Source organism: Ranitomeya imitator, chromosome 4, assembly GCF_032444005.1.
Source record: "Ranitomeya imitator isolate aRanImi1 chromosome 4, aRanImi1.pri, whole genome shotgun sequence".
NCBI classification, from domain to species: Eukaryota; Metazoa; Chordata; class Amphibia; order Anura; family Dendrobatidae; genus Ranitomeya; species Ranitomeya imitator.
The window spans coordinates 176,257,787-176,279,710 of NC_091285.1; the positions used below are offsets into that span (position 1 = coordinate 176,257,787).

Here is a 21,924-nt window from a genome sequence, read left to right on the forward strand (position 1 = left end):
CTGCTCCAATCTCAGAAGCATCAACCACGACCTGGAACGGAAGCGAAACATCTGGTTGACACAACACAGGGGCAGAAGAAAAACGATGCTTCAACTCTTGAAAAGCTTCCACCGCAGCAGAAGACCAATTGACCAAATCAGCACCTTTCTTGGTCAAATCGGTCAATGGTTTAGCAATACTAGAAAAATTGCAGATGAAGCGACGATAAAAATTAGCAAAGCCCAGGAACTTTTGCAGACTTTTCAGAGATGTCGGCTGAGTCCAATTATGGATGGCTTGGACCTTAACAGGATCCATCTCGATAGTAGAAGGGGAAAAGATGAACCCCAAAAATGAAACCTTCTGAACACCAAAGAGACACTTTGATCCCTTCACAAACAAAGAATTAGCACGCAGGACCTGAAACACCGTTCTGACCTGCTTCACATGAGACTCCCAATTATCCGAGAAGATCAAAATGTCATCTAAGTACACAATCAGGAATTTATCCAGGTACTCTCGGAAGATGTCATGCATAAAGGACTGAAACACTGATGGAGCAATGGCAAGTCCGAATGGCATTACTAGATACTCAAAATGGCCCTCGGACGTATTAAATGCAGTTTTCCACTCATCGCCTCGCTTAATACGCACAAGATTATACGCACCACGAAGATCTATCTTGGTGAACCAACTAGCCCCCTTAATCCGAGCAAACAAATCAGATAACAATGGCAAGGGGTACTGAAATTTAACCGTGATCTTATTTAGAAGGCGGTAATCTATACAAGGTCTCAGCGAACCATCCTTCTTGGCTACAAAAAAGAACCCTGCTCCCAATGGCGACGATGACGGGCGAATATGCCCCTTCTCCAAAGACTCCTTCACATAACTCCGCATAGCGGCGTGCTCAGGCACAGATAAATTAAACAGTCGACCTTTTGGGAATTTACTACCAGGAATCAAATCGATAGCACAATCACAATCCCTATGCGGAGGTAGGGTATCGGACTTGGGCTCATCAAATAAATCCCGGTAATCAGACAAGAACTCAGGAACCTCAGAAGGGGTGGATGACGAAATAGTCAGAAATGGGACATCACCATGTACCCCCTGACAACCCCAGCTGGACACAGACAAGGATTTCCAATCTAAAACTGGATTATGGACTTGTAGCAATGGCAATCCCAACACGACCACATCATGCAGATTATGCAACACCAGAAAGCGAATAACCTCCTGATGTGCAGGAGCCATGCACATGGTCAGCTGGGTCCAGTACTGAGGCTTATTCTTGGCCAAAGGCGTAGCATCAATTCCTCTCAATGGAATAGGACACTGCAAGGGCTCCAAGAAAAACCCACAACGCCTAGCATACTCCAAGTCCATCAAATTCAGAGCAGCGCCTGAGTCCACAAATGCCATGACAGAATATGATGACAAAGAGCAGATCAAGGTAACAGACAGAAGAAATTTTGACTCTACCATACCAATGGTGGCAGACCTAGCGAACCGCTTAGTGCGCTTAGGACAATCAGAGATAGCATGAGTGGAATCACCACAGTAGAAACACAGCCCATTCAGACGTCTGTGTTCTTGCCGTTCAACTCTGGTCAAAGTCCTATCGCACTGCATAGGCTCAGATTTAAGCTCAGGTAATACCGCCAAATGGTGCACAGATTTACGCTCGCACAAGCGTCGACCGATCTGAATGGCCAAAGACATAGACTCATTCAGACCAGCAGGCATAGGAAATCCCACCATGACATCCTTAAGGGCTTCAGAGAGACCTTTTCTGAAAATAGCTGCGAGCGCACCTTCATTCCACTGAGTGAGTACGGACCACTTTCTAAATTTCTGACAATATACCTCTATTTCATCCTGACCCTGACACAGAGCCAGCAAATTCTTCTCTGCCTGATCCACAGAATTAGGCTCATCGTACAGCAATCCGAGCGCCAGGAAAAATGCATCAATATTACTTAATGCAGGATCCCCTGGCGCAAGGGAAAATGCCCAGTCCTGAGGATCGCCACGCAAAAAAGAAATAACGATCCTAACTTGTTGAACTGGGTCACCAGAGGAGCGAGGTTTCAAAGCCAGAAATAGTTTACAATTATTTTTGAAACTCAGAAATTTAGTTCTATCTCCAAAAAACAAATCAGGAATAGGGATTCTCGGTTCTAACATAGAATTCTGAACCACAAAGTCTTGAATACTTTGTACTCTTGCCGTGAGCTGATCCACACATGAAGACAGACCTTTAATGTCCATTGCTACACCTGTGTCCTGAACCACCCAAATGTCTAGGAGAAAAAAAAGGCAAAACACAGTGCAAAGAAAAAAAAATGGTCTCAGAACTTCTTTTTTCCCTCTATTGAGAATCATTAGTACTTTAGGCCTCCAGTACTGTTATGAAAGGTAATTCAGTACCACAATGTACATAGAGGTCAGCACACATACAGTGACCTGGCAGTAACCCAAAAAACAAGAACGAGCTCTGAGACGTGGGAACTCTGTTGACCGCAATCCCTAATCCTCTCCAACCACACTAAAGACAGCCGTGGATTGCGCCTAACGCTCCCTATGCAACTCGGCACGGCCTGAGAAACTAGCTAGCCTGAAGATAGAAAATAAGCCTACCTTGCCTCAGAGAAATACCCCAAAGAAAAGGCAGCCCCCACATATAATGACTGTGAGTTAAGATGAAAAGACAAACGTAGAGATGAAATAGATTTAGCAAAGTGAGGCCCAACTTTCTGAACAGAGCGAGGATAGGAAAGGTAACTTTGCGGTCAACACAAAACCCTACAAAAACCACGCAAAGGGGGCAAAAAGACCCTCCGTACCGAACTAACGGCACGGAGGTACACCCTCTGCGTCCCAGAGCTTCCAGCAAGCAGTAAAAAACAAAATGACAAGCTGGACAGAAAAAAACAGCAAACAAATAGCAAAGAGGAACTTAACTATGCAGAGCAGCAGGCCACAGGAACGATCCAGGAGGAAACAGGTCCAATACTAGAACATTGACTGGAGGCCAGGATCAAAGCACTAGGTGGAGTTAAATAGAGCAGCACCTAACAACTTCACCACATCACCTGAGGAAGGAAACTCAGAAGCCGCAGTACCACTTTCCTCCACCAACGGAAGCTCACAGAGAGAACCAGCCGAAGTACCACTTGTGACCACAGGAGGGAGCTCTGCCACAGAATTCACAACAGGAGGCGTAACTCTGCCATAGGACGTCCAGTGACACGCACGCCCAGCTTATACTGATAGCCATAGTGAGAGACGAGCACGGTGGACGGCAGCGGGCATGCGCAACACCCGGCAGCCATACTCTAGAAGACCACGGCGGCGGCCATATTTGTAGTGATAAAATTGCTGCAGATTTCCAAATAAAATCACTATATGAAATGAATACCTCGTGCAGGGCAGTGAGTGAAATAAGGGGATATAATTAACCAACGCATTTATATAAATCTGCTAATGTGGGGGACTGCAATCATAATATTCTATAATCATGAACATAAACAAGTGCAATATACGCAAATCACACATATTACAAAAGATAAAGTGACAAGTAATAATATAATTAGTGCACATACATCGTAGTGGACATAATTGGTGGACAGCAATAACTTCTTATTTCTTTATAATTTCCACATGTGGAAGCAGGAGAATCCAGCGCAGCCTATATAACGTCTAAAGCCATGGTCATCTACAGACTATATACTAAAATAAAAAAGACACACAAGACAACAATTAATGCAAAAATATTAAAAAGAATGGTGGATAGACTCGCATTAGGGAGAGAAGGGAGACAAATACGTCAAAATATCTGCAATTCATCTAATATCACACAGGCACAATGGAACAAAAAAAGTGGTGCCCAGTATACCATATAAAATTATAAGGCGGGGTTAGTCACAGGAAAGGGGTGAAGCTAAGCTTCTCGTTCAGTCCTTTAGGGGCAAGGGTATCAAGGGTGATAATCCATTTGCACTCACATTGTGCCAATATTTTAATCATATTGCCACCCCTGATCCCTCCATGTATCCTATCTATGCCTCTCACTTTTAGGCCTCGGGGATCTGATCCGTGAAACGTTCGAAAGTGTCTCGGCAACGTCTTCAGACTAGAAAGATCCACCACTTCTTTAGCAGCCAGGATATCTCGTACATGTTCGCATGTCCGAACTTTCAGTTACCTAGAAGTGAGACCAATATAGATCAAGGAGCAGGGACAGGTGGCATAGTATATCACAAATGTCGTATTACACGAGATAAATTCCCGTATTTTGAATTCCCTGCTCCCATCTGAGGTTTTAAAGGTCTCACATCTGAGAATGTTCGGACACGCGACACATGATCCACAGAGAAAACATCCCTGTCTTGGACTCCTCACATCAAAGAAGTTTTTATTGATCGCTATATAGTGACTCCTCACCAAATTGTCTTTCAAATTCTTTCCCCTTCGCTGTGTCATCAAGGGGAACTCTGTCAAATGTGAAGCCAAGACACCATCAGTATGTAGTATGGGCCAGTGTCTATTAAATATTTCCCGGATACAATTCCACTGGCAATTAGAGGTAGAAATAAATCTAACTCCTATCCATTGTCTGATCTGAACTTCTTAGACTGTAACAATAAATCATCTCTTCGTGTTGACTTAGCCTGTCCATACCCTGCCCTGATACACCGGCGACTGTATCCCCGTGCCTTGAAACATTCAGTGAGGATGGCAGACTGCCTCTCAAAGCGGGCCTCCGTAGAGCATACCCGCCTATTCCTCAAGAACTGCCCAACTGGGATGGCCTTAATAACCGAGTAGTTGTGTGCCGAGGAGGCATGTAACAACAAATGTATGGATGACTCTTTACGATAAAGATCAGTTTCAATGGAGCCATCCTCGGCAACACACAAAGTAATATCCAAAAAAATCAATTTTGTTAACATGCCAAGTGTAACTGAATTTTAAATTAAATATATTATTGTTTAACTCCTGCATAAATTTGGATAGGCTGGTCTCGCCACCGTTCCAGATCATTAGAACATAGTCAATGTAGCGAAACCAGCCCACCACAGGGTCCACGGCATGTGCCCCATCGCCCTGGAAGATATGTCTCTCCCAGTAGCCCAGAAAGAGATTTGCATACGATGGAGCACATTCCGCGCCCATCGCAGTACCTTGCAACTGTAAATAAAACCTGTCTTTAAAAACAAAATAATTGTGAGTCAAAATAAATTCAAGCAAATCCACAATGAATTCAGTAAAATGACCATCCCAGTTGGCGGTCTCAAGGAAAAAGCGGGCAGCTCTTAGTCCATCCTCGTGTCTAATTGATGTATACAAGGATTCAAAATCGATAGTGACCAAAATCATACCCGCTTCAAGAGACAGCCCATCAACCCTCCTCAGCACATCAGTAGTGTCTCTGACATAGGAGGGGAGTGTCTCCACCAAAGGTTTCAAATAGAAATCAACAAATTTACAAATGTTATCACACAACCCCCCTATGCCAGAGACAATTGGCCGACCAGGCGGGTTAACAGCGTCCTTGTGTATCTTGGGCAGGGCATAAAAAATAGCAACCCTGGGAAATTTGGGCATAAGTCCATCAAAGACCTTCTTAGGAACAATACCCCACTCGTTCGCCAATCCCAAGATGTGTTCCAATTTATCATAGAAAATTTGAGTGGGGTTCTGAGGTAATACACGATATGTGTCCTTATTACTCAATTGCCGCAATACTTCCCTTTCGTATTTTTCAATTGGCCAGATCACCACATTCACATTAGGTAGGGACCTTTTCCGTCTCTTAGTCTTAGCAGTGTTACTGGCAGTAATTTCCTCAAATCTGGACAGGTTCTGGTCATGGGCAAGTTCAGCTCCAATCTGCTGCTGCTCTGGTCTCCTTGAGGTGCTTCCACAAGAGTATGTTGTCAGATTCCTCTCCAGCACATCCTCTCCCTGTTCTCAGTACCTACAGACTGCCCTTAAGATGGACCCACATCCTCTTCCTGTATTTTGCATCAGTCACATTTTATAAGCATATCACAGTCTTTGGGCAATGCTTAGGCAACAGCGATATCTTTTGACTGAATAACATTTACAGTAGGTAAGCAAATCTATTTACAACAGGTACAGAGGTTATACTGTTGTGGATACAGGTATACTCAATTATACCACTCTAATGAGCCGACACACCTTTCACAATGTCACTATAGAAGATATGTTCAACAGAAAGCAGCAAGAGACTCTATCGAACAACACTATGTGGTAAGTATAATAGTAATTTTAGCCTTTTGACATTTTAAGCTACTTGACTGAGATTTTTAAAGATCATAAAAACTTTTTATCTTGCTCTGGTCCAACTCATTTTCAAAGTTTTGATAGTATTTAGTATAATTACTATATATCAATATGGAAACTTTGGGGTAAAATAATGGTGTATAGCAATAATAATCATATTTGTGAAGGGAATAATAAAAATACTGGTGCAGATGTATTATATTACAATTCTTTCACAAAGTTCTGGTACAAAATAACCTCTTAACCCCTTAAAGACCAGGGGTATTTCAGTTTTTGAATTTTCGTTTTTTGCTCCCCTTCTTCCCAGAGCCATATCGTTTACATTTTTTGGTCAATATGGCCATGTGAGGGATTGTTTTTTGTGGGACAAGTTGTACTTTTGAAAGACACCATTTCTTTTAACATATTGTGTACTGGAAAACAGGAAAAAAAATTCCAAGTCCGGTGAAATTGCAAAAAAATGCAATTCAACAGTTAGTTTTTTTCACCATGGTCATTACATGCTAAAACTGACCTGTCACTATGATTTTCCAGGTCAGTATGAGTTAATAGACACCAAACATGTCAAGGTTCTTTTTCATTTATGTGGTGAAAAAATAATCCAAAATTTGGTTAAAAATGGTGCCATTATACAATATAGAGTCTACCTATGGGGAGCGCATTATATTATATAGAGTCTGCCTATGGGGTGTGTATTATACTATAAAGTCTGAATATGGGATGTGTATTATACTATATAGTCTGCCTATGGGGAGAGCAGTATACTAAAGCGTCTGCCTATGAGAAGTGCATTATACTATAGAGTCTGCCTATGGGGAGTGCATTATACTATAGAGTCTGCTATGAGTAGTGCATTATAATACATAGAGTCTGCCTATGGGAAGTGCATTATACTATAGAGTCTGCCTATGAGGGGTGCATTATATGATAGAGTCTGAATTATATTATAGAGTCTGTCTATGGGGTGAATTATACTATATAGACTATGTTTATGGTGAGTACATTATACTATAGAGCCTGCCAATGGGGAGTGGATTATAATATACAGAGTCTGCCACTGACAGTGGGCGCGATGATGTCACTACTCGGCGCCCACTGTATGGAAATGTGTAGGCTGTCAGAGCGGCAGGGGAACCATGAAGAGAGGGGAGTATTGTATTTACTTTTTATGATGGTGCTTTTTATTATATAGAGTCTGCCTATGGAGGGCTACATTATACTATAGATTTTGCCAATGGGGTGCATTATATTGTATAGAGTCTGCCTATGGGGGTGCATTATAAAATATAGAGTCTGTCTATGGGGGGTGCATTATTCTATATAGTCTGCCTATGGGAGGTGCATTATACTAAAGAGTCTGCCTATGGGTAGTGCATTATACTATAGAGTCTGCCTTTCGGGAGTGCATTATACTATATAGAGTCTGCCTATGGCAAGTGCATTATACTATAGAGTCTGTGTATGGGGGGTGCATTATACTAAAGAGTCTGCCTATGGGGAATGTATTATACTATAGAGTCTGCCTATGGGGAGTGCATTATACGTACCATAGAGTCTGCCTATGGGGAGTGCATTATAATATATATAGTCTGCCTATGGGGAGTGCATTATACTATAGAGTCTGCCTATGAGGGGTGCATTATACTATAGAGTCTGCCTATGGGGGTGCATTATACTGTACTATATGGAGGTTATTTAGGGGGCCATCATACAGTGTAGAGACTACAGTGATAGGGCCATCATACAGTACAGTATTGGAGCCATCAAACAGTTTGGGGGAACTAAGGCGTCATTATATATACAGTAAGGGGGCATTAGACTGTATAAGAGAAGAGAGGATCATATTGTGTAGAGCAGGGGTCCCCAACCTTTCTTATCTTGAGAGCCACATTCCGCTATGAAAATTGGTCGAGAGCCACAATGCAGATAAAGTCATAGAAAAATCTAGAGAAGGCACAAATAATAACATGCAGATTTTCACTTTCACTCTAGCCTTATGTATTTTACATTATTGTTATGCAAATTGCTTAGTCAAAGAGGACTTGAACTCTAGTGCCACCTATTGGAAGTAGCAATCTTAAAAGTCAATACCCTTTAACAGTCCCATAAGATGCTTCATATATTATTGGCCCCATATACAGCTCCATATGTAATTGGCCCCATATACTGCTCCATATTGAATTGGCCCCATAAGATGCTCCATATAGAATTGGCCCCATAAGATGGCCCAAATAGAATTGGCCCCATTAAGAAGCTCCATATAGAATTGGCCCCATAAGAAGCTCCATATAGAATTGGCCACATTAAGAAGCTCCATAATACATTGGCCCCATTAAGAAACTCCATATAGAATTGGCCCCATTAAATGCTCCATATAGAATTGGCCCCATTAAAAAGCTCCATATAGAATTGGCCCCATAAGATGCTCCATATAGCATTGGCCCCATTAAGAAGCTCCATATAGAATTGGCCCCATTAAGAAGCTCTGTATAGAATTGGCCCCATAAGATGCTCCATATAGCATTGGCCCCATTAAGAAGATCCATATAGAATTGGTCCCATTAAGAAGCTCCGTATAGAATTGGCCCCATAAGAAGCTCCATATAGAATAGGCCCCATAAGATGCTCCATATTAAATTGGCCCCATTAAGAGGCTCCATTTAGAATTGGCCCCATTAAGAAGCTCAATATAGAATATGCCCCATAAGATGCTCCATGTAGAATTCACCCCATTAAGAAACTCCATATAGAATTGGCCCAATTAACCCCTTCATGACCCAGCCTATTTTGACCTTAATGACCTGGCCGTTTTTTGCAATTCTGACCAGTGTCCCTTTATGAGGTAATAACTCAGGAACGCTTCAACGGATCCTAGCGGTTCTGAGATTGTTTTTTCGTGACATATTGGGCTTCATGTTAGTGGTAAATTTAGGTCAATAAATTCTGCGTCTATTTGTGATAAAAACGGAAATTTGGCGAAAATTTTGAAAATTTCGCAATTTTCACATTTTGAATTTTTATTCTGTTAAACCAGAGAGTTATGTGACACAAAATAGTTAATAAATAACATTTCCCACATGTCTACTTTACACCAGCACAATTTTGGAAACAAAATTTTTTTTTGCTAGGAAGTTATAAGAGTTAAAATTTGACCAGCGATTTCTCATTTTTACAACGAAATTTACAAAACCATTTTTTTTAGGGACCACCTCACATTTGAAGTCAGTTTGAGGGGTCTATATGGCTGAAAATACCCAAAAGTGACACCATTCTAAAAAATGCACCCCTCAAGGTGCTCAAAACCACATTCAAGAAGTTTTTTAACCCTTCAGGTGCTTCACAGCAGCAGAAGCAACATGGAAGGAAAAAATGAACATTTAACTTTTTAGTCACAAAAATTATCTTTTAGCAACATTTTTTTTATTTTCCCAATGGTACAAGGAGAAACTGAACCACGAAAGTTGTTGTCCAATTTGTCCTGAGTACGCTGATACCTCATATGTGGGGGTAAACCACTGTTTGGGCGCACGGCAGGGCTTGGAAGGGAAGGAGCGCCATTTGACTTTTTGAATGAAAAATTGGCTCCACTCTTTAGCGGACACCATGTCACGTTTGGAGAGCCCCCGTGTGCCTAAAAATTGGAGCTCCCCCACACGTGACCCCATTTTGGAAACTAGACGCCCCAAGGAACTTATCTAGATGCATAGTGAGAACTTTGAACCCCCGGGGGCTTCACAAATTGATCCGTAAAAATGAAAAAGTACTTTTTTTTCACAAAAAAATTCTTTTAGCCTCAATTTTTTTCATTTTCACATGGGCAACAGGATAAAATGGATCCTAAAATTTGTTGGGCAATTTCTCATGAGTACACCGATACCTCACATGTGGGGGTAAACCACTGTTTGGGCACATGGTAAGGTTCGGAAGGGAAGGAGCGCCATTTGACTTTTTGAATGAAAAATTATCTCCATCGTTAGCGGACACCATGTCGTGTTTGGAGAGCCCCCGTGTGCCTAAACATTGGAGCTCCCCCACAAATGACCCCATTTTGGAAACTAGACCCCCCAAGGAACTTATCTAGATGCATATTGAGCACTTTAAACCCTCAGGTGCTTCACAAATTGATCTGTAAAAATGAAAAAGTACTTTTTTTTTCACAAAAAAATTCTTTTCGCCTCAGTTTTTCATTTTCACATGGGCAATAGGATAAAATGAATCCTAAAATTTGTTGGGCAATTTCTCCCGAGTACGCCGATACCTCATATGTGGGGGTAAACCACTGTTTGGGCACACGGCAGGGCTCGGAAGGGAAGGCGCGCCATTTGACTTTTTGAATGGAAAATTAGCTCCAATTGTTAGCGGACACCATGTCGCGTTTAGAGAGCCCCTGTGTGCCTATGCATTGGAGCTCCCCCACAAGTGACCCCATTTTGGAAACTAGACCCCCCAAGGAACTTATCTAGATGCATATTGAGCACTTTAAACCCCCAGGTGCTTCACAGAAGTTTATAATGCAGAGCCATGAAAATAAAAAATAATTTTTCTTTCCTCAAAAATGATTTTTAGCCTGGAATTTCCTATTTTGCCAAGGGTAATAGGAGAAATTGGACCGCAAATGTTGTTGTCCAGTTTGTCCTGAGTACGCTGATACCCCATATGTGGGGGTAAACCACTGTTTGGGCGCACGGCAGGGCTCGGAAGGGAAGGCACGCCAATTGGCTTTTTAAATGGAAAATTAGCTCCAATCATTAGCCGACACCATGTCACGTTTGGAGAGCCCCTGTGTGCCTAAACATTGGAGATCCCCCACATATGACCCCATTTTGGAAACTAGACCCCCAAAGGAACTAATCTAGATGTGTGGTGAGGACTTTGAACTTCCAAGTGCTTCACAGAAGTTTATAACGCAGAGCCATGAAAATAAAATAAAAATTTTATTTTCTCTAAAATGATATTTTAGCCTGCAATTTATTATTTTCCCAAGGGTAACAGGAGAAATTTGACCCCAAAAGTTGTTGTACAGTTTCTCCTGAGTACGCTGATACCCCATATGTGGGGGTAAACCACAGTTTGGGCACATGTCGGGGCTCGGAAGTCAAGTAGTGACATTTTGAAATGCAGACTTTGATGGAATGCTCTGCGGGCGTTACGTTGCGTTTGCAGAGCCCCTGATGTGGCTAAACAGTAGAAACCCCCCACAAGTGACCCCATTTTAGAAACTAGACCCCGAAAGAAACTTATCTAGATGTGAGGTGAGCACTTTGAACCCCCAAGTGCTTCACAGAAGTTTATAACACAGAGCAGTGAAAATAATAAATACGTTTTCTTTCCTCAAAAATAATATTTAAGCCCAGAATTTTTTATTTTCCCAAGGGTTACAGGAGAAATTGGACCCCAAAAGTTGTTGTCCAGTTTCTCCTGAGTACGCTGATACCCCATATGTGGGGGTAAACCACTGTTTGGGCACACGTCGGGGCTCAGAAGGGAAGTAGTGACTTTTGAAATGCAGACTTTGATGGAATGGTCTGCGGGCGTCACGTTGCGTTTGCAGAGCCCCTGGTGTGCCTAAACAGTAGAAACCCCCCACAAGTGACCCCATTTTGGAAACTAGACCCCCCAAGGAACTTATCTAGATATGTGGTGAGCACTTTGAACCCCCAAGTGCTTCACAGACGTTTACAACGCAGAGCCGTGAAAATAAAAAATCATTTTTCTTTCCTCAAAAATGATGTTTTAGCAAGCAATTTATTATTTTCTCAAGGGTAACAGGAGAAATTGGACCCCAGTAATTGTTGCCCAGTTTGTCTTGAGTACACTGATACCCCATATGTGGGGGTAAACCACTGTTTGGGCACACGTCGGGGCTCGGAAGGGAAGGAGCACCATTTGACTTTTTGAATAAAAGATTGGCTGGAATCAATGGTGGCGCCATGTTGCGTTTGGAGACCCCCTGATGTGCCTAAACAGTGGAAACCCCTCAATTCTAACGCCAACACACCCCTAACCCTTATCCCAACTGTAGCCGTAACCCTAACCACAACCCTAACCGCAACACACCCCTAACCACAACCCTAACCCCAACACACCCCTAACCCTAACCACAACCCTAATTCCAACCCAACCCTAACCCTAAGGCTATGTACCCACGTTGCGGATTCGTGTGAGATTTTTCCGCACCATTTTTGAAAAATCCGCGGGTAAAAGGCACTGCGTATTACCTGCGGATTTACTGCGGATTTCACCTGCGGATTCCTATTGAGGAATAGGTGTAAAACGCTGCGGAATCCGCACAAAGAATTGACATGCTGCGGAAAATACAACGCAGCGTTTCCGTGCGGTATTTTCCGCACCATGGGCACAGCGGATTTGGTTTTCCATAGGTTTACATGGTACTGTAAACCTGATGGAACACTGCTGCGGATCCGCAGCGGCCAATCCGCTGCGGATCCGCAGCCAAATCCGCACCGTGTGCACATAGCCTAATTCTAAAGGTATGTGCACACGCTTCGAAAAACGCTGCGGATCCGCAGCAGTTTCCCATGAGTTTACATTTCAATGTAAACCTATGGGAAACAAAAATCGCTGTACACATGCTGCGGAAAAACTGCACGGAAACGCAGCGGTTTACATTCCGCAGCATGTCACTTCTTTCTGCGGATTCCACAGCGGTTTTACAACTGCTCCAATAGAAAATCGCAGTTGTAAAACCGCAGTGAAATGCGCAGAAAAACCGCGGTAAATCTGCCATAAATCCGCAGCGGTTTAGCACTGCGGATTTATCAAATCCGCTGCGGAAAAATCCGCAGAGGACCAGAATACGTGTGCACATACCGAAACCCTAACCCTAGCCCTAACCCTAACCCTACCCCTAACCCTACCCCTAGCCCTAACCCTAGCCCTAACCCTACCCCTAACCCTACCCCTAACCCTACCCCTACCCCTACCCCTAACCCTACCCCTAACCCTAACCCTAGTTCTAACTCCAACCTTAGTGGAAAAAAAAAAAATTCTTTATTTTATTATTGTCCCTATCTATGGGGGACAAATGGGGGGGGTCATTTACTGTTTTTTTATTTTGACCACTGTGATAGATTATATCACAGTGATCAAAATTCACATTGGAACGAATCTGCCGGCCGGCAGATTCGGCAGGCGCACTGCGCATGCGCCCGCCATTTTGGAACATGGCGGCGGCCGGGGAAGAAGACCCCGCCAGGATCGGTAAGTATAAGGGGGGGAGATCAGGGCACAGGGGGGGGAGATCAGGGCACGGGGGGGCGTCGGAGCACGGGGGGGAGGGATCGGAGCATGGGGGAGAGTGATCGGTGTGCGGGCGGGTGGATCGGTGTGCAGGGGGGGTGGATCGGTGTGCAGGGGGGGTGGATCGGAGCACGGGGGGGGGATCGGAGTGCGGGGGGGTTTGATTGGAGCACGGGGGGGTGTGATTGGAGCACGGGGGGAGCGGACAGGAGGACGGGGGAGCGGAGCACAGGACGGAGGGGAGCGGGCCACAGATCGGGGGGCTGGGGGGGCGATCGGTGGGGTGGGGTGGGGGCACATTAGTATTTCCAGCCATGGCCGATGATATTGCAGCATCGGCCATGGCTGGATTGTAATATTTCACCATTTTTTTAGGTGAAATATTACAAATCGCTCTGATTGGCAGTTTCACTTTCAACAGCCAATCAGAGCGATCGTAGCCACGAGGGGGTGAAGCCACCCCCCCTGGGCTAAACTACCACTCCCCCTGTCCCTGCAGATCGGGTGAAATGGGAGTTAACCCTTTCACCCGATCTGCAGGGACGCGATCTTTCTGTGACACAGCATATGCGTCACAGGTCGGATTGGCACCGACTTTCATGACGCATACGCTGTGTCACAGGTCGGGAAGGGGTTAAGAAGCTCCATATAGAATTGGCCCCATTAAGAAGCTCTATATAGAATTGGTTCCATTAAGAAGCTCCATATAGAATTGGCCCCATGAGATGCTCCATATAGAATTGGCCCCATAAGATGCTCCATATTCAATTGGCCCCATAAGATGCTTCCTATAGAATTGGCCCCATACGATGCTCCCTATATTATTGGCCCCCTAAGATGCTCCATATAGAATTAGCCTCATATAATGCTCCATATATGGGCCCCTTCTGATGGTCCCCATATATCGCTCCAAATATAAAAAAATGAAATACTCACCTCTCATTGCTTGTCGCTGCTCTGCTCTGGAGTCCTCAGCATCTTCCTGCTCTGTGCTGTGACTGCTCAGGCAGAGGGCGCACTCTGGGGACATCATCGCGCCCTCTGACCTGGACGTCACAGTCAGAGGATGGAAGAGGTTGCAGCGCTGGACCAGGGAGAGGTAAGTATCGCAAGTGATGGGGCCCGGAGCAAGCGGGGGGCGGCACCAAAGCACGACAGTGTCCCCGATGACGAGTGGGGCCCCTGCCTGCTCAGGGCCCCGGCACTTGCTTGGGTGCTGACGCCGGCCCTGGGTGGGTATTACAGGCAGCGGGGCAGCTCCCTGGGGACTTCTTTTCTGTGACCATTGGTGAGCCACATGTGGCTCGCGAGCTACGGGTTGGGGACCCCTAGTGTAGAGGATAGCTGTACAGGGGGGCACACTCGGGACATTATTAAATGTAAAGTGAGCACTTATTGTTATAGAGGAACTCAGGTTATTGTGACTGTCAAAGGGGCACACAGAGGGCATTATTACTTTCTAGGGGACAAAATGTGGGCACGATTTTCTCGAGCACTTGCACACAGCATTGATATATTCTAGAGGTTTGTTTTATCATCTACAGGGCACACAGAACCACACGGTAGGTGCAGTAATAGGGTCACATATGGCAGCAGCAGCTCAGTATTGGGGTATCAGCAGAATGAGGAGTTTGTGCATGTTGGCAATAGTCCCATTGGTGACAGTGCTGAAAATGTGAGAAGTGAAATGTGTGTTTGTTGTAATCTCTGCAGCCCAGTCGTGGCTGGAAAAAGTTGTCGTGTCGGTCTGGGCCAGATGGAGAAGACGGGAAAAATGAGCGATTCCATCAGAAAGAACGTCAGCAGTAAGTCACCATCTATAACAATGCTGTGATCTTTTATATGTTCTGTAGGACTGGTATCTACTATTGACCATATGGCAGTAATATCAATATTGCTCTTTATATAGAGATTATTTTTAGCAACAGTGTGGTCATCGTCCGAGGTTAATATTATTATTAAAGCACCATTTATTCCGTGGCGCTTTACATGTGAGGAGGGTTATACAAAATAAAAAACGAGTACAGTGATCTTAAACAATAAAAGTTATGACTGGTACAGGAGGAGCTTCTCCGACATCCATTATTAGGGTGCGTCACCCAGTTGTAATCAACGTTACCTGGTTAGGGGCCCACTGAGAAGTTTTGCCCCCTGAACCAAAACCCTGTCTACGCCTCTGAATGTATCCTAAATGTTATGCAGCAGTAGTAAATTTGCCCCATCACTGCTGCCTGTGTTACTGCAGTTACACCAGAACATAAGGCGAGCACAAACGCTCCTGAATTTTGGAGTTCGGGTTTGGCAAGCGGCTTAAAAATCTTTCTAATGACATAGCTGATATTTTACAGCTGCTAAATATATCTAGTTTTATCTGACGTTAATTATACAGTTCTAGGCAACGTAAAATGTTGATAAATACGCCCAACGTTTCAATCAATACCATGTGTGAATAGAATGACATAAAAACTATCACTGGCCAGGAAATCAAACAAATGTCTGTAAGCTAATGAAAAATTGCTCTTACTTCCTTTATAGATCATGGTCAAAGTCTGTAAAACGTCTACAGTGAAGAAAATTGTATACATTGGCTTTGTTTTTCCACGTGATACAAATACCTTTAGCTAATATTTGTTCTTTATGCACAATATTTGATACATAAAACCTTAATATCTTTAGTCTAAATATACATATTAATGCCGAAATGATTCTCTTCTGTGTTCATATAAGCTTGCCCTTGTGTTGCTCTTTATGAATGTTCTTAAAAAGAACCTGCCAACAGGATTTTGCTATGTAAAATACAGACATGGCTGTAATGGTGCTGTAATACTGATTACGTTGATAGCTTGGATGGAGAAATCAACTTTGTAGTTCTTCTTTAATCACCATTTGAAGTTATCTGCTAATTAGGTTTTGGTGCACAGGGGCCGGACAGTGCACTGAGTCTTCTCCTCTCAGTCTACAATTCCCCATTCCCTCGGTATGTCAATAACCTGCCTCCTCTGTTTGAAATCTCAGCAGTGACCTGTCATTCAAAACTGGAGGCAGGCGGAAGATGAAAATTTCAAATGATGATTACTAAAGAAGCACTAAGTGGATTTATTCACCAAAGGTATCAATGTCATCAGCGTTGCAGTACCCTTACAGTCATGTATTTCTTTCACATTACAAAATTGTGCTGACAGGTTATCATTAAAGGGTTATTCCCAATTCTGCAAGTTATCTACTTATCCATAGATCGCTGGAGGTCCAGCCACTGGGACCACCACCAATTTTAAGAAAGGGCTTTAAAATGCTCTGTTATAATGAATTGATGGACACACATGCTGAATTTTCAGCTATATTGGGAAGTCCATTAGACAATGAATTGAGTGGTGACCCAGGCGTCCACTACTCCATTCAAACAGGGCATTTTAAAACCCCATTCTAGGGATTGATCTGGTCTACAATCTTCATACTCCAAATAGTAAATGGCAAAAATCAGCCCAATACAGCTCTGGCAAAAATTGAGACCACTGCAAAATGTTCAGTTTGTCTGATTTTTATATAGGTATATTTTTGAGTAAAATGTAAATTGTTCTTTTATTCTACTGCCAACATGTCTCTGAATTTCCAAGCAATAAATTTTGTCTTTTTTTCTGACAAAGAAAAATGGTCAAAATAAAAAAACAGTGCTTTCAGACCTCAAATAATGCAAAGAAAACAAGTTCATAATCATTAGAAACAACAATACTAATGTTTTAACTCAGGAAGTGTCAATGTCACGCCGCTAACGGCGATTAAGGGGCAGGACGGCATACTGGGACCCGCACCTGTCCCTGCCATTATAATGGGGCCCTGACTTTCCTTTATCTCAGGGGTACCTATAATGGTTAGGAGGCCTGAGCCGCCAGCGTATCCCTGTCTCCTGTGCAGGCCCTATCAGTGGCCCCCTCTCCCCCTCAAGGGAGGTGGACTGCACCAGTGTATAAATACAACAATTAAACAGGGTATGCAGACAAGGTAACTAAAATCTTAAACTCACCAAATGCTCACACAACCACAGAGGAAACACAGAGAAGGGAAGAGAAGGAAAAAACTAGGAAGTAAAACAGGTTTAACATGCAACCAAAACAGCAGACACCAATCTCTGTAAAAAAAAAACCTCCAAGCTCCTAACTCCACGCTCCTTCCCACTTCAAGCCAGGCAGCAGAACTGATCACTGACAACAGTTGTAGTCAAAGCTGAGTCTATATAGGAGCGGAGATTACAAAAACCAAATCAGCTGAGAGACCAAGCTCTCAGTAACTTCAGTAACAAGGTTTAACTCCTGCCCTGCTGGCACAAGACAGCCAGGTAAGAATTCAGGAGAAGAGCTTCTGTTCATCATGTGTGAACGAGGCCCAGAGCGCTGCGGTTCTCTGGAACCTCTCTGTCGCGGTAGCCCTATGACAGGAAGAGTTCAGAAATCACCATCCTCTTGATTACATTCCAGACGTTTTCAATATGGTTCAGGTCTGGACATTGGGCTGCCATGACAGGGTTTTGATGTGGTGGTCTCATAATTTTTGCCTGAGCTGTAGTATCCCATTGTATTATATCAGCATTCAAATGTCCACAGATTGAAATCTCCTAGGGAGATTAAACAAAAAATGCAAAAAAAAATAACCTTTGAAAAAAAAAATGTTGAAAACCAATACAATTAATACATCTGCAAGGAGTTTGTATGTTCTCAAAGTGTTTGCGTGGGTTTTCTCGGGGTACTCCAGCTTCCTCCCACATTCCAAAGACATACTGATAGGGAATTTAGATTGTGAGCCCCATCAGGGACAGCGATGATAATGTGTGCAAACTGTAAAGCGCTGCAGAATATGTTAGCACTATATAAAAAATAAAGATTATTAGTAGAGAGGAAGCAGGTCTGCACCTATCAGAGCTTACCTACAGTGCAACAGTGAGGCCACCACAGGTGGCAGCAGAATAGTCAAAACAAGCAGGGTCAAATCCTAGACTGTAGCGCAGTACCAGAAAAAAAAGGAAAATCGAGGTCAGAGATATGCCAGGGTTCAGTAACAGTCAGGAGCGGATAAGCCAAAAGACAAATGACAGAAACGGGTCAGGATACAAGCCAAGTTAAAACCCGGGGAGTCTGCACACTAAAGGGGAATACTGAGCCAAGACGGGAACAGGGGAAAACAGAGACACGGGTTCAGAAAGCAAACGCAGCAGGACAAATCAGAGCAACCAGAGTCAGCTTACAGCAGCACCAGGCACAAACTATAACTGACATGATCTGCAGGACACAGCACGGCTCAATAGCAAACCTGTGACCAGATTGAGGCCGAGAAAAGTTAACCCTTGACATGAGTAAACTGTCATGAACCAAACCGGGAAAAGGGAAGACAGGACTCAACAACCGGTCTGGCTCATGACTGTTTACTGTCTAGATCAGTATTTAGCCAGTAAGTCAGTAGGTCATAAAGTAAATTGCCAAAGGTCACAAAGACATGATATGTATATACAAAACACAGTTACTATAGAACCTTAACGTATCTAAGTGTCCTGGTTCCATGGCCAAATGCAAAGGATTTTGTGTGTATCAGTCTTGTTGTGTATCAGTGGAGCTACATTTTCTAATAAGTGACAAATATATTCTATTGATACACAGTAAATACTATACACAGAAGAGCCAAAATATCTAAATGAGATTTGATCACCCTCTTGGAAGCTTGGCACTGTGTTTTTAGTGGGAGCTGGGTTGGATGGATATCACAACTAGACTTAACGCCTGGAGATTGACGTCATTTGTGACCCCTCATAGAAGCCAAGTATCATGTTGCAGATTGATGACATGCCTTCCAGTGAGTAAATTAATTTGTGTTATACCTTGCAGACTTAACTCCTTAAATAATAATCCATCTGTTTCAAAGCACACAAGGAGAAAAAAATGACAGGCATAAATATATAATAAAATAGTAAGAAAAATATAACTCTGCCTAGTTCATGAAAACTCAAATTTTTATCAAGTTCATTCAAAATGATCAATTTTCTCTCTTAGAAAACAAAAATAAAGGAAAAAAATATTCAAACAAACCATTCACAACATATTTTATAGATAAACTAAAATGACTCATTTCAAAATAAAAATAACTAATAATAAAAAAAATCCATGTGACTTTTATAATAATACAAGTAAAATATTATTATAGCGTGTCCGTAAAGTCATGGTGCACTTTTGACCAGTCAATGGAAAGAAACAAAAAACGATAGAAATGTGAAATCTGCTCCAAATAAAAGAAAAACTCTCCCAGTTTCATACGTATTCAGTGCAGTTCCATATGGGCTCCATTTGTTGCCCTACACACATCCAAACGATAATGAAATTCTTGCCACACATGGGTAAGGACGTCTGGTTTAACAGAGTGAAATAACGTCTGTGATTCTCTGGTTTAAGTGATTAATGTTGTTGATACGTTCAGTGTATACATGTTGCTTCACATAACCCCAAAAGTAAAAGTTTAAGTGCGTCAGATCTGGGGATCGTGGTGGCCATGGCTTGGCAGAATGCCTGCCTATCCACCACCGGGGGAATGTTCTATCCAGAAACTCACAAACAATTGGAAATTGTCGCACTGCATACTACAAACTTTGGCCCCAGTTTTTTAGAAGAGATCTTCAAACACAGATTCCTAGAGGATAACTAGACCATGTCCCCAAATGCAAACGATGCCTCCCTTCTTTTCTTGTCAAAATATTTCTTTGACCTCCTATTTGCCTCTTCCAGATTATGGCGTACATTGGTCCAAACCCTGTCCAAATTTGCAGAAAAAATCTCCTCCTCAGGCACTGCTGCCCCAATCTTCCAATCTTTGAAAATGGACCAAAAGATGGATGCCTCCCTGTACAGCAAAAAAAGGAGAACACCCAGCCAAGGAAGACGTATGATTATTAAGAGCAAACTCAGCTAGTGGTAGATATTTCGACAACATCTCCTGATTGTCTGCTACAAAACATCTCAGAAACTGCTAGATGTCCTGGTTCTTCGTTTCGGTCTGTTCATTGGACTCCGGATAATAACCTGACAAAAATAACAAATGAACCTTTAATCTTTCACAAAAAGCACGCCAAAAGCGAGCCACACACTATGGAGACAATGTCCGTGGAAAGCCCATGGAGCCTGACAATCTCATTAACAAATGCCTTAGCTAGAGTCTTGGCGCAGGGTAATTTATTGAACGGGACCAGATGACACATCTTACTAAACCGGTCCACAACAACCCAGATGACAGAAAAACCCTCAGAGACCGGCAGATCAGTGATAAAATCCATAGCAAGATGTGACCATGGTGAACTAGGAACCTCCAAAGGGCACAGCAACCCTGCAGCCGGGGCATGTGGGGCCTTAGACCTAGTGCAAACAGTACACTGATGCACCCACTTGATGATTTCTCTTTGCCACCCTGGCAACCAGAAACTTCGACCGATCGACTTTCTAGTTTCTGAAATCCCTGGATGACCCGCCAACCAAGACTCATGACATTCAGCAAACAAAGCTCTCCGCAAGGCTCGAGGCACAAGTAATTTACCATACGGAGTGTTATTTGGTGCAGCATTTGGGGCCTCTAAGATGCTACTCTCCAACTCAGAACCCAATGCTGCCACCACCACCCCTCTCAGCAAAATACATTGCTCCTTCTCAGTATTAACTGCTGGAGATAAACTACGAGACAAAGCATCCGCTTTAAATTCTTCGTCCCAGGGATACATGTTACGGAGAAATGAAACCGGGCAAAAAACAGTGCCCACCTAGCTTGACGGGCATTCAAACGTTTAGCAGCATCCAGATATATCAGATTCTTATGATCAATAAAAACCGGTGTCAGATGTCTAGCCCCCTCAAAAAAATGTCGCCAATGCTCAAACGAAAGTTTAATAGCCAGCAACTCTCTGTTCCCAACATCATAGAAGCACAGGGATGCACCCCATCCTCTCCCTCTTGAAACATAACTGCCCCACCCCTATTGAAGAGGCATCAACCTCTACCAGAAATGGCTTGGTCTCATCTGTCTGGATCAAAACAGGAGCAAAGCTAAACCTCTCCTTGAGATGCTCAAAAGCCTTAACAGCATCAGAGGACCATTGGACAGTATTGGAACCCTTCTTGGTGAGATAAGTTATAGGTTTAGCGATCACAGAAACATTCTTTATGAATTTTCTGTAATAATTAGCAAACCCTAAAAATCTCTGAACCGACTTCAAACATTCAGGCCTAGGCCACTCCAGCACTGCCTGAACCTTCACCGGGTCCATCTCAAACCCATCACTGGAGTCAAGGTACCCAAAAAAACTCATTTTCTGTACCGCAAACACACACTTCTCCAATTTAGCAAAG

General features: G+C 43.2%; 1 long non-coding RNA gene across 1 annotated transcript in view; it reads left to right on the forward strand.

Moving 5' to 3' along the window:
• Positions 1-6,214: 6,214 nt before the first annotated feature.
• The window catches only part of LOC138674007 (uncharacterized), an 80,149-nt gene continuing 64,439 nt past the window's right edge, over positions 6,215-21,924 (forward strand). Inside the window, exons 1-2 of the long non-coding RNA XR_011320425.1 lie at positions 6,215-6,262; positions 15,269-15,360. This is a non-coding gene — a long non-coding RNA (uncharacterized lncRNA). The remainder of the gene's footprint in view (positions 6,263-15,268; positions 15,361-21,924) is intronic.